At 32.5% G+C, this 15713-nt stretch overlaps 1 pseudogene; it reads left to right on the forward strand.

Annotated features, from left to right (window-relative positions):
* The first annotated feature begins 1625 nt into the window (after nucleotides 1-1625).
* On the forward strand, nucleotides 1626-15248 carry LOC103084285 (nuclear receptor coactivator 7 pseudogene; annotated as a pseudogene).
* The last annotated feature ends 465 nt before the right edge of the window (nucleotides 15249-15713 follow it).

A 15713-nucleotide genomic window follows, 5' to 3' on the forward strand; every position in this document is an offset into this window, starting at 1 on the left:
ATTGGGCTTGAAGGGATCAAAGAGGAGAAGATGTAATTTTTACAAAGATCTGTATCTTTCATACTTGCTGTCTAACTTTTTCCGCTTTCTATTTTATTATAATATTTTAATATGTCTATCTTTACTGAGAAACAAAAATGCAGTAATACACTGTACATAAAAGCAAACTCTGTGGAAGAGAAAGGAATTGATGGGCCTAGGGGAAGATGGTAAAGGCAAGAGACTGACAGTAACAAAACAAAACAAAAAGCCCCACAGTCTTTTCCTTCTTTGGTGATAGATACAGGAGTGTTTGGTGTATATATATATATATATATACACACACACGTGTGTGTGTGTGTGTGTGTGTGTTTGTATATGTATATTATATACACACAAATATAAGGTTTTTTGTTTAAAAGACTGGAAAAGTTTTAATTCGGTATCAATTTTCATGAACATATATGCCATCTGGTTTGGACATTTTGATGTTACCTGCTGGGACATTTTCCCACCATTCTTCTCCAAGTTAATATGGCAATGTTAAATGAAAATATAGAAAATACAATTAGGTTTGTTGATCTACTTAAGCTTTAAAACCATAATCTATCTACTCATTTTTATATTTTAAAGCATTATTTTTATTGAAAATAGTACAAAGTCATAAAATTAGAATAATCTGATATTTAACTTATATATATATATTTTTTCACCACTAACTTTTAAATATCTACAGTTTTTCTTTTCTTTAGCACTCTTCTCTTAATAAATGGCCACTCCAGCAGCTGCATTCCCTGTGAGTTCTACAACAAACATCACTGAAAATTACTTGTGTTAAGCATAATGTTTTCACAGCTGCAAGCAGGATTTTTAAATAGCAAAGGTGCACTGAAGCTATCCTCAGCAATTAATAAATACAATACTAACAATATTTGTACTTGTGACATTTTTACTCTGAGCATACCAAAGCACTTTACAAATAAACATGTGTTATTAACCTAATTTATCACAGATGGGGAAAAACCCACTAGATTAGGTTAAGGTGACATAAGTGACTTTGCCAAAGATTGCCCAGCAAATCAGATGCATGACCTTGAATAGAACCCAGGACTCCAATAGGGCCCCTGCTTTGCTTTGTGAAAATCCAGCACCTATTAGAATTTGAAGTTTAAATGAGAACCACTTAATGAATTTTGCACATCACCATATTTGTAATAACATTTGCCATAAAAACCACTGTGCCAGGCTTCCCTGGTGGCTCAGTGGTTGAGAATCTGCCTGCTAATGCAGGGGACATGGGTTCAAGCCCTGGTCTGGGAGGATCCCACATGCCACAGAGCAACTAGGCCCGTGAGCCACACTACTGAGCCTGCGCATCTGGAGCCTGTGCTCCGCAACAAGAGAGGCCACAATAGTGAGAGGCCCGCACACCGCGATGAAGAGTGGCCCCCGCTTGTCACAACTAGAGAAAGCCCTCGCACAGAAATGGAGACCCAACACAGCAAAAATAAATTAATTAATTAATAAAAAACTACTGTGCCAGTTCTGTTTCCATTATCTTTTCCATAAAAAAAACAAACATTAAATTTTAGAGAGATTTTTTACAGAGAAAAAAACCTGCAATCAAACCACTCGGGCACTCAGTGATGCGTCTCCTCAGGAGTCCTGTCAGTGAAACGCACAGGAGCAATGGAGGGACAGTTGGTGGATATAAAGGAAATAATAGTCAGGCTTTGGATGACTTTCGGAGGATGAAAGGCAGGAAGAAGCTAATGGAAAGCCCAGGATGTTTGTTCAAAAGATGTGTTCCTAGCCAGCTATCGAAGCTCATGAGCCTTTTGTCAATGTAGAGTAGATATTTTTAATAGTATACTGTAAGTTCTCAACTAATTCTTAAAGATTAAGTTGTCCACTGGTTAATAAGAGATGTCCTACTTTCAACCAGTCTATGAACTCTGCATATACATCAATTTTGTGCTACATAAGTATATCCATAGTTCCTTATTGTTTAAAAGACTGTAAAAGTCATTCTTAATTCAGTATCTTACCTTTATGAACATATATGCCTTCTGGTTTGGACATGTTGATGCTAACACAGACGGTTGCTACCTGCCAGGGCATTCTCCCACCATTCTTCTCAATCAATATGGCAATGTTAAATGAAAATATAGAAAATAAAGTCAGATTTGTTATTTTCAAAATGGTAAATCTATCTACTCATCATTATGATATTTTAAAGCATTATTTTTATTTATTTATTTTTGGCTGTGCTGGGTCTTCTTTGCTGCACACGGGCTTTCGCTAGTTGCTGTGAGCGGGGGCTACTCTTCATTGCAGCGCACGGGCTTCTCATTGTGGTGGCTTCTCTTGTTGTGGAGCATGGGCTCTAGGTGCATGAGCTTTGGTAGTTATGGCATGTGGGCTCAGTAGTTGTGGCTTGTGGGCTCTAGAGGGCAGGGTCTGTAGTTGTGGCTCACAGGCTTAGTTGCTCCACGGCATGTGGGATCATCCTGGTACAGGGATCGAACCCATGTCCCCTGCATTTGCAGGTGTATTCTTAACCACAGCGCTACTAGGGATGTGTCTAAAGCATTATTTTTATTAAAAACAGTACATGAAAAGACATAAAAATTAGAAGTCTGATAATTAACTGAAATATAGCTGTTTCCTATTAAGACTATGCAAAGGACATTCTTCCATACGTTTTTTCAAAAGCTAATACATTATTGTTTTTAAGAGTAAAAGAGTAACTGAAACACAAGTAAAATGATATGCTTCAATCAGAATTTCTCTGGCTGTAAATAATTTTTCAAAATAAGTAAGAGTTAAATGATTATAAAAAAAGAATCATGTTTACCCCATAGATATGTATATTACAAAAGCACACTATCTGATATGTAAAAAATCCTGTGCTTAAGTGTTGTCCTGTGGGATTCACAAACAAAACATAATTATAACTTTTTAATAGTATGCTATAGATTACAAATCTCTAATCATGCACATCATATTTGTTTTATATTTTGAAATAGGATTACTTAAAAAATCTCCTTTTGATTTTTTCCTTAACTATTTTATAATTTATAAAAATAAATCTGCTTAAAAAATAAAATAATATATATACTCAAGAGTATAACAGCCTCCTTGTTTCTTCACAATCCTCCAGTTATACACCTGAGTTAAACAAATTAACATGGAAACACACATATTTTATAAAGACTATAAAATATTAATATGTGCATAATCTTATAGCCTTTATGTATATAAATGGAAAGTATTATTCATATCCTCCAAAAACTTGCTTTAAAATAGAATTTTGAGGAATTTATAAACCAGTACAATTAGATGCACCTCATTCTATTCAAGGTATGCTTAATATCTAAACAACCCTCAGCTAATAAACATTTCAACTTTTTCCAGGTTTATTTCAATTTCAAGTAATGCTACAAAGACTAATGAACATATAATCACTGCACACTTTTTTGAACATATCTTTATAAATTTTCTTAGGTGAAATTATTTGGAAAGCAAATATGTAACATTTAGAACATAATAGATATCATCAAATTGCCCTCTAAAAGTTTCAACTAATTTATGATTACTCTAACAGATTATGAGAAGACTGGGGCAAATGTATTTTTCTCTGATTAAACAAGTAATACATCTAATTCAAAATAATATGGCTAAAAGCTGACAATATTGTCTATACAAAATTGTCAGTAAGATAACCATAAACACATTGGTGTACTCTCCAAACTAGACTCAGACAATTGAATGCCTGAATTGTGATGTACCAACACTTATTAAAGACAGATGGAGCCAGATTTTTTTCAAGTATATTTAAGCTTCAACTCTTTGCCTAACACACCCATTTAAAAATATAATATAGAATATACCTAAAAAAATGTTACAAGAATTATGCAGTTCCCTGCACCATCTGTTTTCTGTGGTTTTCTGTGAGGGAATCAGAGCATGCAACAATCAGAAAACTGGACAACTTTCAACCCGCCTCTTAGGATTTTGTTCTGGGGCCTCTGTGAGCCATCAGTACTTCTTGGATATCATCTTTTAATGGCTTTTTAGAGTGAGAAATAACAGGATATAGTTATGCATAAAGAAAGGAATAGGGAGGAAGTTCTAAAAATGAATTGAGGGAAACCATTGATTCTATTGTTGGAGGAATAGTTTATCAAATACACCACTGGAGAAAGAGTTTAAGACAAAAGCATACTATTAATTATGCATTCTGGAGAACTTTAGTTTGCACATTATTTAAAATTATGTAGAGAACCAAGTAGAGGAGTACAAGGAAATTTCTGGAGAAAACCAATAAATATCTAAAGCATGATATGGTAAACATATCAACTTGACCTGTAGCTTCACATATAAGAAAAGGATTTCTTTTTTTTTTTTTTTTTTGCAGTATGCGGCCCTCTCGCTGTTGTGGCCTATCATGTTGCGGAGCACAGGCTCCAGAAGCGCAGGCCCAGTGGCCATGGCTCACGGGCCCAGCCGCTCCACGGCATGTGGGATCTTCCCGGACCGGGGCACGAATGCACGTCCCCTGCATCGGCAGGCAGACTCTCAAGCACTGCGCCACCAGGGAAGCCCCAGGATTTCTTTTTAATTGTCAAAAATAATACTTTCAAGAGGACATAAGTACATAACCATAAATTATAAGCCCAAACCACCTTATTAAGTAAAAAAAAATCTGAAAATATTTCCACTAAAAATATAGCAGAAGGGAAAGTGAATACCACAAGTGGCTACATCTGAAATAAAGACATAATTTAGGGTCCTCACTTTTCAAATTTCAGAAAAAAAGTTTGGCACTGTCATGAGCATAAAAAAGGCACATTCTTCATGAAATAAGAACACAAGAAAATATCATCAGTAAAAAACAGTCCAAAAGTGAAAAAGGGTGAGATGGCAGTAGAATGAAATATGAATAAGAAAAAAAAAACATGAGGGCATCTACTAAATCACAGTAGTGTAATCAAATAGTTAAACCCTTAACTAAGAAGCCAATTTGATATTAAAGAAAATTAAATCAATGAGGTAGAAACAGATTTGAAAACATCCAAAAATGCAAATAAATTCAAGAGAGTTGAAAAAAAAAAACTTTGAGGCAAGTTTATATGTGTAATACAGGAAATGGATATACAGTAAATTGTTAACTAAAATTCCTGAAGAATAAACCAAGGCAAGTAAAAGAAATGTAACAAAGTAAAAGTAGAATGATAAACCAGAAAAACTCCAAATGATATTCTAAAAAAATGTACACTTCCATGCATACTATGATTCTATTATAAAGATAAAGATCGTATTGAACGCAAATATATATGTAAAGAAACAAAACTCAGAAATGACCAAGACATCTTTTACAAATTTAAATAAAAATTGTTACCAAAACAACATATATACTGCAATGAACAAATGTGTATCACAGACTATTTTATACCCAGCTATTTTCATTACAAATGTCACAGAAAGAACATCAGATAAGTAAGATTTCAAAAAACATTTGACATATTTATTCTTCTAAAAATTATTTGAGGGTGGTTTCCAAGTAACATAGAAAACTTGAATTTAATAACCAAAAAAGGGTATAATTTTATGATGAGACCCGTTGTAATGATTACAAATTAAATACATAAAAAGTGGTCTCTTTAGCAAGTGGTGTTCGGAATGCTGGATAACCACATGTAATTCAATGAAGTTAGAACATTACCTCACACCATTCACAAAAATAACTCAAAATGGCTTAAAGACTTAAAGACATGACAACCATAAAACTCCTAGAAGAGAACATAGACAAAACATTCTCTGATATAAATCTTAGCAACATATTTTAGGTCAGTCCCCCAAAGCAATATAAATAGAAGCAAAAATAAACAAATGGGACCTAATCAAACTTATAAGGTTTTGCACAACAAAGGAAACCATAAATAAAATGAAAATACAACCTAAGGACTGGGAGAAAATATTTGCAAACGATGGGACCAATAAGGGCTTAATCTCCAAAATATACAAACAGCTCATACTACTCAATAACAACAAAAAAACAAAACAACCCAATCAAAAAATAGGCAGAACACCTAAATAGACATTTCTCCAAAGAAGACATACAGATGACCAACAGGTACGTGAAAAGATGCACCACATCACTAATTATTAGAGAAATGCAAACCAAAACTAAAATGAGGTATTACCACACACAGGTCAGAATGGCCATCATCAAAAAATCTACAAATAAATGCTGGAGAGGGTGCGGAGAAAAGGGAACCTTCCTACACTACTGGTGGGAATGTAAATTGGTGAAACCACTATGGAGAACAGTACAGACGTTCCTTAAAAAACTAAAAATAGAGTTACCCTATGATCCAGCAATCCCATTCCTGAGCATATACCCAGAAAAGATAAAAGCTCTAATTTGAAAAGATACATGCACCACAAAGTTCAAGGCGGCACTATTTATAATCGCCAAAATATGGAAGCAATCTAAGTGACCATCAAATAGACGAATGGATAAAAATGAAGTATTAAGTATATTACTCAGCCATAAAAAGAATAAAATAATGCCATTTGCAGTAACATGGATGGAGCTAGAGTTTATCATACTAAGTGAAGTCAGACAGAGAAAGACAAATATCATATAATATCACTTACATGTGGAATCTAAAAAATAATGCAAGTGAACTTATTTATAAAACAGAAACAGACTCAGACATAGAAAACAAAGTTATGGTTACGAAAGGGGAAGGGAGAGGGAGGGATAACTGGGACTATGGGATTAACAGATAAACACTATTACATTAAAAAAAAAAAGTAGAATAATTTCTGACCATATTATTAGCAAATGCAATATAAGTTTTTTTGAAAGGAGAAAGTATGTATAAATGTGAACTCTAGCTTTTAAAGGCCAGATAATATCAACAATTACTGAAAACTGAAGGAAATTGGGGGAGAGCTAAGAAAGAGCTTATTTAAGCTTTGCTTTAAATGGAGGGCTTCAGTCTTTAAAGATACTGTTAAATCTTTACTTTGACAACTAGAAAAAGCACACTAAATATATAATAATACAACCAAAAATAAAAGCAAGAAATCTAAGAGGGTAAGAAATATAAAAATTTTAACAAGATGACAAATTATAAACAAATATAGCTCATAAAAACAAATTAAATGCGTTAAAATTTCTTGCTAAAAATGTATTTCCTAAGTTTTCAAACACACAATATAGCCTATGCTGTAGATATAGGATATACCTCAAGAAAAATATACAAAAAATATTAAAAACAAAAGGTTGATCAAAGGCATGTCTAACTAATGTAAATAAAAAGAGCCCTCCAAATCCATAGTAATACAGCATAAAATAGAACTCAAGATAATGAACATTAAATTATACCTTGAATGAAAGGGTGAAATTCATGATCAAAATATAATTGTAATGAAAATTTTTGCAAAGTCATAAAAATACTTTGTGTAAAACTGTTAGGAAATGCAAATATAAGTAGACAGAAGTAAAAAAGCAATTATTACATTTTGATGTTCTTTCCCATCTTTAGCAGATCAAGTGGGCAAAACATATACAAAGATAGTGTTTATTTAATGGTATCAGTAATATGGTTAATTTATTGAAGGGATAATACACTTTCTATTATCTTTTTCACCTTCTTTATAACTACATTTTTTACACCAATACAAAATATTTACCAATAAAAGTTTGTTCAAAGACAATCTCAATCAATTTTATGGGCCACAATCTCTATACATATTGTGACTCCACACACACTCAGACTAAACTATAACAAAAGCCACCTTTATATCCAGGCATTTGATTTGTTTTTAAATGCTGTGCTATAGAGTTGTTAACTGAACTGTATTTATTGATTTTGTCTAAATTATTTCCAGCATGTTCATTTTCTCTGTTGTAATAGAGTACATTTATGCTTTATAACTTTTTAAAAAATTACCTTCCAATGCTTCCTATTTCAATACTTTATAAAAACATCCACTACAGGGCTTCCCTGGTGGTGCAGTGGTTGAGAGTCCACCTGCTGATGCAGGGGACATGGGTTCGTGCCCCGGTCCAGGAAGATCCCACATGCTGCGGAGTGGCTGGGCCCGTGAGCCATGGCCGCTGAGCCTGCGCGTCCGGAGCCTGTGCTCCGCAACGGGAGAGGCCACAACAGTGAGAGGCCCACGTAACGCAAAAAAAAAAATCCATTACAATTATTTTAAAACAATTATACTTTTTAATTAATATTATACATTTTAGTATTAATTTCTCTTACTCCTTTCTTTTTTGTTTGCTAATATTTTCACTTTCTTGGTTGATTATTCAATTCAGTTAAAATAGCTTAACATCAGAAAGCCTTACAATCAAATCAATATATACCAAAATGGCATTTCATAAATTTTAACATTCATTTGTCAAAAAATTCATAAACACTGAATATGAAGCTATTTTATTATACCAAAAGGTAAAATTATATGAAAATGTAAATGGATAGTATCTGAAACTGAGTTATAAAAATTGTAACAAGTTTTGCCTAATTCTTCTGCATAAACTCTTGGGCATTCACACCCATGCCAGAAACAAATACACACACACTTGAACACACATGTAATTAGGCAAAGTTAATCAGTGTTCTTTATAGCCGAATGTACCACAGACTTTAATATGGTAAGATGCATTTAGAGATTGTTTTTGTGTCATTTCTTCAATTAAGACATATTTATTTAAGTGAAAATCATTAACATTGTCCTTATCTCTAAGTAGTTTGATCATGCATGCTTATCCTCTTCCTCTTGTCTATCTATAGTTTCTAATCACTCTACAATGAATAGGTATTGATGAAAAGTAACATTTTTTAAAAAAGTATTTAACTAGAATAAATCATGGGAGACATTTGAAATCTTATAGTGGGGAAAATTTTCTTATGATATCAAAACTTAAAAAAACACATAGAAACATGCTTTTATTAGGCAAATTTCAAATGTACCCAAAAGAGAAAGTATTAAAAATGAACCCACGTGTAACACTTCAAAAATTATCACTTTGCTTATCTTGTTTTCTTTATTTTATCCACCAACACCAGTTTCCTTTTCTTTCAAATTCAAGATATGTAATATACCTATAAAAACTTCTGTATATATCTCTAGAGATAAGTTTTATTAGCATAAATTCAGTATTAATTTTAAGCAAACAAATTTACCAAAAATCTTAATTTACCCTAAAATGTCTGTAATTTGAGATTTGTCACTTTTTTTTTTTACAAAAAATATTTTTGGTTGATTTGTCAAATAGGACAGTTTCACTTAAATTTAATAGTAGTACATTATTGAACAATACTGTAGTAAACTATAAGTAGTATAATAAAACAAGGTCTATACATATATTTCTATTCATTTACTTAGGTATAATTTTATATATCTACATATATATACACAGTTTCTCTCCCTCTCTGTTTTTAAAAATCTTTTTTTATTTAAGTATAATAAATATACAGGAAGATACACATCTTAACTATATAGTTTAATGAGTTCAGACAAATGAATGTACCCATATAACTCATATCCATACTAAGACGTAAAAAGTTCTTCACATCAGAAAGTTCCCTCTTGCCACTTTGCAGTACATCTACTACTCAGCAGGCAGACACTATTCCAATTTTGGTTACCTAATTTTTGCCTATTCTGAAAATTCACACTAATCAAATCAGAGGGTAAAAACCGTGTAAGAACAGCATGATTTTTGTAAGAGTCAAATTTTCATTGCATATAATGGTTGTTCACTCCTTTTAATTGCTGAAAGTATTCCATTGTATGGTTATTTTACAATATATCTATTCAACCATTTTAATATGGAATATTTCCTTTTTTTGGCCACTATGAAGAAAACCTCTATGCATATGATTTTAGAAGTCATTTGTGAATACATTTTTATTTCACTTGAATAAACATGTGAGTGGAACTCCTAGCTCATAGATATATTTTTACAAAGACTATCAAATAATTTTTACAAAGTGGTTGTTTAATTTTATACTTTTGCCAGTAATGTAAGAGAGTTTGGTGTATATTTGAGGTTTTAGTATTTTTAATAATAGTTATTCTAGTAACATAGAGTAGTACTTCATTATGGCAAAATTTGTATTTTTTCTGATGAGTATTATTGTTGAGTACTTTTCCATATGCTTCTTGGCCATGTGCATATTTTCCTTTTATAAGTATCTGTTTAAGTGTATCGATCATTTTTGTGTTCTTTGTATTTTTATTTAAAATGTAATTTATATATATTATAGATAATATTCATGTATATTTATACTACAATTTATTTATAATATAATACATCTTTATTTTACTACATAGTTTACTACAATATTCAACAGGAATAATGGCTAGTAAAATAAGGGAAGAAACACAAATAAATAACAAAGATTAGAATGGAAATAAACCTGTCTTTATTATAGGTATTTTATTGTATTAATATTATAGGTACAAACTCTAAAAGATATAGAAAAATCTATTAGGACAGTTACTTTATCAAGTAATTTTAGCAAGGTCACAGGACACAAGATCAATTACAAATGTCATTTGTAATTCAGAATACTCAAAAAAAAAAAAAAAACCCAACCATAGTAGCATCAAAATTAAAATACTAAAAAATACATTTAGTCACATATACTTAGAGCAGGGAACTACAAAGCACTGCAAAGAGAAATTAAAGAAAATGTGATAAACGGAGATCTGGTGTTAATGGATTGAAGGATTTGATATCGTTAAACTGCAACTCTGCCCAACCTGATCTGTGATTGCATATCAACATCCTAGGTTTTATAAGTCAACAGGTTGACTTTTAAACTTTTATGCAGAGTCAAATAACCTAATATAGCCAAAACAACCCTGAGGAAAAAAAACAAGGTTGGACAAATGTAGACAGGTAATTCAGTATGAAATAAGACTCTTCACCAAGTGTTGTTAACTAACCATATGCATATCTGTATAGAAAACTAGTTGGGGCAGGGGTTTTACTTGTTTACAGTTTTATTCCCTTCTGACAATCTTTGCCTTTTAGTTGAAGTAATTTGTCCATTAACATTTAATCTAATTAATATTGTTGGATTGAATATACCACTTCTTAATTTGTTGTGTACTTGTCTATTATTTTATCTAGTTCTCTTTTCTTGCTTTTTCTTTTATTTGAATTTCAAAAAATTCAAATAATTTCCTTTATTTGAATTTCAAAAAAGGCATTTTAGTATATGTTTAATGTGTTCTCAAAGTATTTTATTTAACATCTTTTTTCATAAGTGAGAATTATAAACCTCATGTATCATATCCTCTTTCTAGAAAAGATATGGCAGTTAACATATCAACCCATTGTGCATTACAGAAATGTATAATCCCTGTTCTTTTTACCAGGAATTTGTTTTTTTTAAGATATAAACATAACTAGAGCAATGACTACTTCACTCACAGTTTATTATGTTTTAGCTTGTAATTTTTGTTTGTTTTGTGTTATTTTGGCAGGTTTTAGCAGGATTATATGTGCTTCATAATTAGGTACCTTTCAATCATTTTCTAAATTCTATGTGTATTTATATTTTATGGATATTATCCTCACTTATAAAATTAGAAAGCTAAGACTCAGAAAGATTAAGTCATTTCCTAAAGTCATGTAAATGATGAAGTCAGAATTAGAATCCAGGCCATACTATTTCTAAAATACATATTTCTAAAACAACATACAGCATTATATCCTCACAGAACTTGCTGCCAGAGAGCTCACACTCTCATTAGCAAATTGTCTATAAAATAATTTTATAATATAAATTGGATCTTAAGTAATTTAAAGTAGATATAATTGTAGAAGTAATTAATATTTATATTAATATTCCTAATTTTATTTCAAATGATTAAAATTCAGAATGAAACTTCTGACTCATTCTGAGTTTATACAGGTACAGATGCTTACAACAAAGGACTGATTCATTAATTGACAATAAGATCAAATGTTGACTTTTAAAATTTGGTATCAAATTGATAGATGAATGGATAGATGAATAGATAAAGAAGATGTGGTATGTATATACAATGGAATATTACTCAGTGACAGAAAAATGAAAACGTGGCATTTGTGACAACATGAATGGACCTAGAGGGTATTATGCTTAGTGAAATAAGTCAGAGAAAGACAAATACCATATGATTTCACTTACATGTGTATCTAAAACACAAACAAAACAGAAACAGTCTCAAACTTGTAGTTGCCAGAGGGGAAGGGATAAGGGATGCGTAAAATAGGTAAAGGATTAAGAGGTACAAACTCCCAGTTATAAAATAAAAATTTCATGAGAATGCAATATACAGCATAAGATATATCATCAGTAATACTGTAATAACTTTGTATTGTAACACATGGTTACTAGACTTATTGTGGTGATCATTTTATGATGTATTTAAATGTCAAATCACTATGTTGCATACCTGAAACTAACATATTATTGTATGTCTACTATACTCAAATTTTAAAAAATGTTTTTATCTAATTCTGTAGTATAAATTTATTTTTGAGATTATTAATTGAATTGATGTTATAATCATGTAAAGTTTGTCATACAAAATCTTCCCCAGAATTGTTTCATTGTGCTTGTTACATAACTTAAGTAGACTTGCTCTTTCTAAAAAGATATTAATTTGGGACTTCCCTGGTGGCACAGTGGTTAAGAATCTGCCTGCCAATGCAGGGGATACGGTTTCAAGCCCTGGTCTGGGAAGATCCCACATGCCGCCGAACAACTAAGCCTGTGCGCCACAACTACTGAGCCTGCGCTCTACAGCCCGTGAGCCACAACTACTCAGCCCACGTACCACAACTACTGAAGCTCACTTGCCTAGAGCCCGTGCTCCGCAACAAGGGAAGCTACCATAATGAGAAGCCCACGCACTGCAGTGAAGAGTAGCCCCTGCTCACCACAACTAGAGAAAGCCCGCGTGCAGAAAAGAAGACCCAACACAGCCAAAAGTAAATTAATTAATTAATTAATTACTTTTAAAAAGATATTACTTTATATTTTCTTTTTTATGTAAATTTCTCTTGTAGCTCTTAACAACCATTCACTTGTTCCAGGGTTTATTATCCTAATTGAGAAAATGTGAAATGAAGTACCACAGCCACTTGAGTTGTAAAACTACTACATCTGTTTAGTTTGGGAAATGGAATCTCTGTTTCAGGAATTTATATTCTCATGTTCAGAGAAAGCCAATATAACTGGGGTTAATTTGTGGGAAGACATTTGAAATGAACAAGTAGGTGAGACTTCTCTCCTCTAAACCACTGAACATTTATTTCTCATTGAGAAAGGTAAATTATCATCCTTCTGTGAATTATATTTGAGGCAAGGGCATTCAGCAGTGAGTAGGAAATGCAGTTCTCTGGCAGAAGTAGATATAAGTACCACTTTTAACTTATTGGGGGAAGAGGAAATAGATAATGTGATTTTCTTGCTGTGAATACTAGTCTCTATTATGAGTTAACAGGTGAATTTTATGAAGCAGACAATTTTACTAGTGCTACCTTGAATCAGGAAACATTTGAATTCTGTTAAGTAATTCATTTAAATATTGATTGGTTTGGTTAATGGAATGTTATCTATTTGCCAAGCATTGGGGCTACAATTCTGACTGTATATTTCAGTAAAGAAAATATCTTCTTTGCTTTCTGGGGATTTTTTTCTCATAAAAATGATCTATATTTATTCAGACCTGGAAGAGAAGTGAAATGATTTTTCAACTTGAATACAAGTAAAAGGCAATTTTTAAACTACTTCCTAGATTTAGTGCATACAGTGGCAGTCATGAAAATACAGGGAGATTTTGAATTAGAATCAAACTCTCTAAAAGGCTCCCATTATCATTCTAGGGTAAAAATACAAGTACATGAATGGTTATAAATCTTGTTAATTGATTCTCTACAAACATTACCATTCATGTGCTTAATATTAGCTATGTATTTATTCTATAGTATGCATTATTAATTAATCCTTTAAACATAATTGTGAGGCAAAATTCTTTATAATTACTATAATCCAGCAATATTTATCTTTTATTATTTAAGTAATATACATAGCAAGGCATTGTTCTAAGTGCCTATAAATATTAACACATTTAAAACTCATTACAACTCTATAAAATAGGTACAAATAAATATTATTTCTACTTTCAGCTGAGGAAAATTTGACGAAACAATATTAAGATCACACAACTATTAGGTAGTGGACCTGGGATTCATCATAAAAGCTATACCCTAAGTTCCATATTTGTTTTGTTGGGAGAGATAATAGCATAATGAATTCTCATATACTCATCACCCAGTTTCAACAGCTAGAAATATCTGTCCAATTTTGTTTTAACTCTATCCTTCCCAACATATGCACATTTTAGTGTTAGATGGAACTGAGTAAGGTCAGCAAGAACCTCTGACACTCATGCTGCATTTGAATCTATAGGCAAAGAAAATTCCTTTTTTAGGGGAATATGATGACTTTCCTTACTTAGAAGAACTTTCTTCTCAAACTGATAGTGGAATGAACAAAAAAGACACCTCAAAGCAGTACCTTTCTCTTGACTGCGAGGAGCTAAGGTAGCTAAGTCACAAAAAAATTGGTTCTGCTACAGGAATTCAAATACACTCAACTCTGAATTTTTTAGCAACAGAGTGTGATGCTGAACTGTGGGGGCCCTAGATTTAGAAGCCCATGAGACTCATGATATAATGATGGAAGTGGACAAGTAATTCGGTTCCCCAGAAAGCCAGGTGGAGAACACATTGAACATACATGGAGATATAAAGTTAAACTCATCGAATATTACCTTAATAAGAACAAAGAAGGGTCACAGATATGTGAAAACTTGCAGAAGACAGAATTAAATGATGGAAAAATTATTGAAACAGTGGGAAAATACATCACCCTTAGTAGTTCTTTTCTCCAGGCATTGTGATCCCTCAACTGAAGGCAATTAAGAGCCAGATAAAACCTGAAGGAGAAAGTCTCTTTCACTGAAACTAGGTTCTTTAACAGAAGAAAATCTGAGTAAAAAGTCACTAGATTCCTCTTTGGTATTTACTTCAGATATCAGCTGCTAAGGTGCACATTGATAATAAATCTGAAATTCAGTTATGACTGTTAAAGATAATTCAGGTACCCATTGGAAATATATGTCCTTCCAAAGAAGAGAAGAGTATTAAGATTCCACCCATATTTCTATAAAGTGGGAAAACCAATGAGAAAAGGCTTTGCTACTCACACTGAGCTGTGATCCAGCAGTACAACAAAGGAAGAAAGCAACCAGAGTACTGGTTTGTTGTTCCCTGGAGAGAAGTTGTCAGAAGATAAAAGATCACCATGGATCCAGGAAAGTTGGCAGTTTCTTCTTACATACTGAGAGTTGCTCATATTCACTGAAGATAAGTGCATATCAACTTTAAACCCTCCTTGTCTCCATTGCAGCTTGCAGAATCACATCCTTCCCTGAATCAGCTGCGGATGACAGTGGTGTGCTTGGGCTATTTGCAAGTGTCCAGAACTTGACTTATAAAACTGGCTTCTGGGCTGCACCTCGCAGGCCTGCAAGCCTTGTAGTTGCCCAGCCTCAAGACTGAAGGAAGAGCCTCAAGACAGCACCAGAGACATCACTGGTTTAATAGACAGGAGATCTTACACATATGTTCAGCA

Source organism: Lipotes vexillifer, unplaced genomic scaffold (assembly GCF_000442215.2).
Source record: "Lipotes vexillifer unplaced genomic scaffold, Lipotes_vexillifer_v1.1 scaffold160, whole genome shotgun sequence".
Taxonomy (NCBI): Eukaryota; Metazoa; Chordata; class Mammalia; order Artiodactyla; family Lipotidae; genus Lipotes; species Lipotes vexillifer.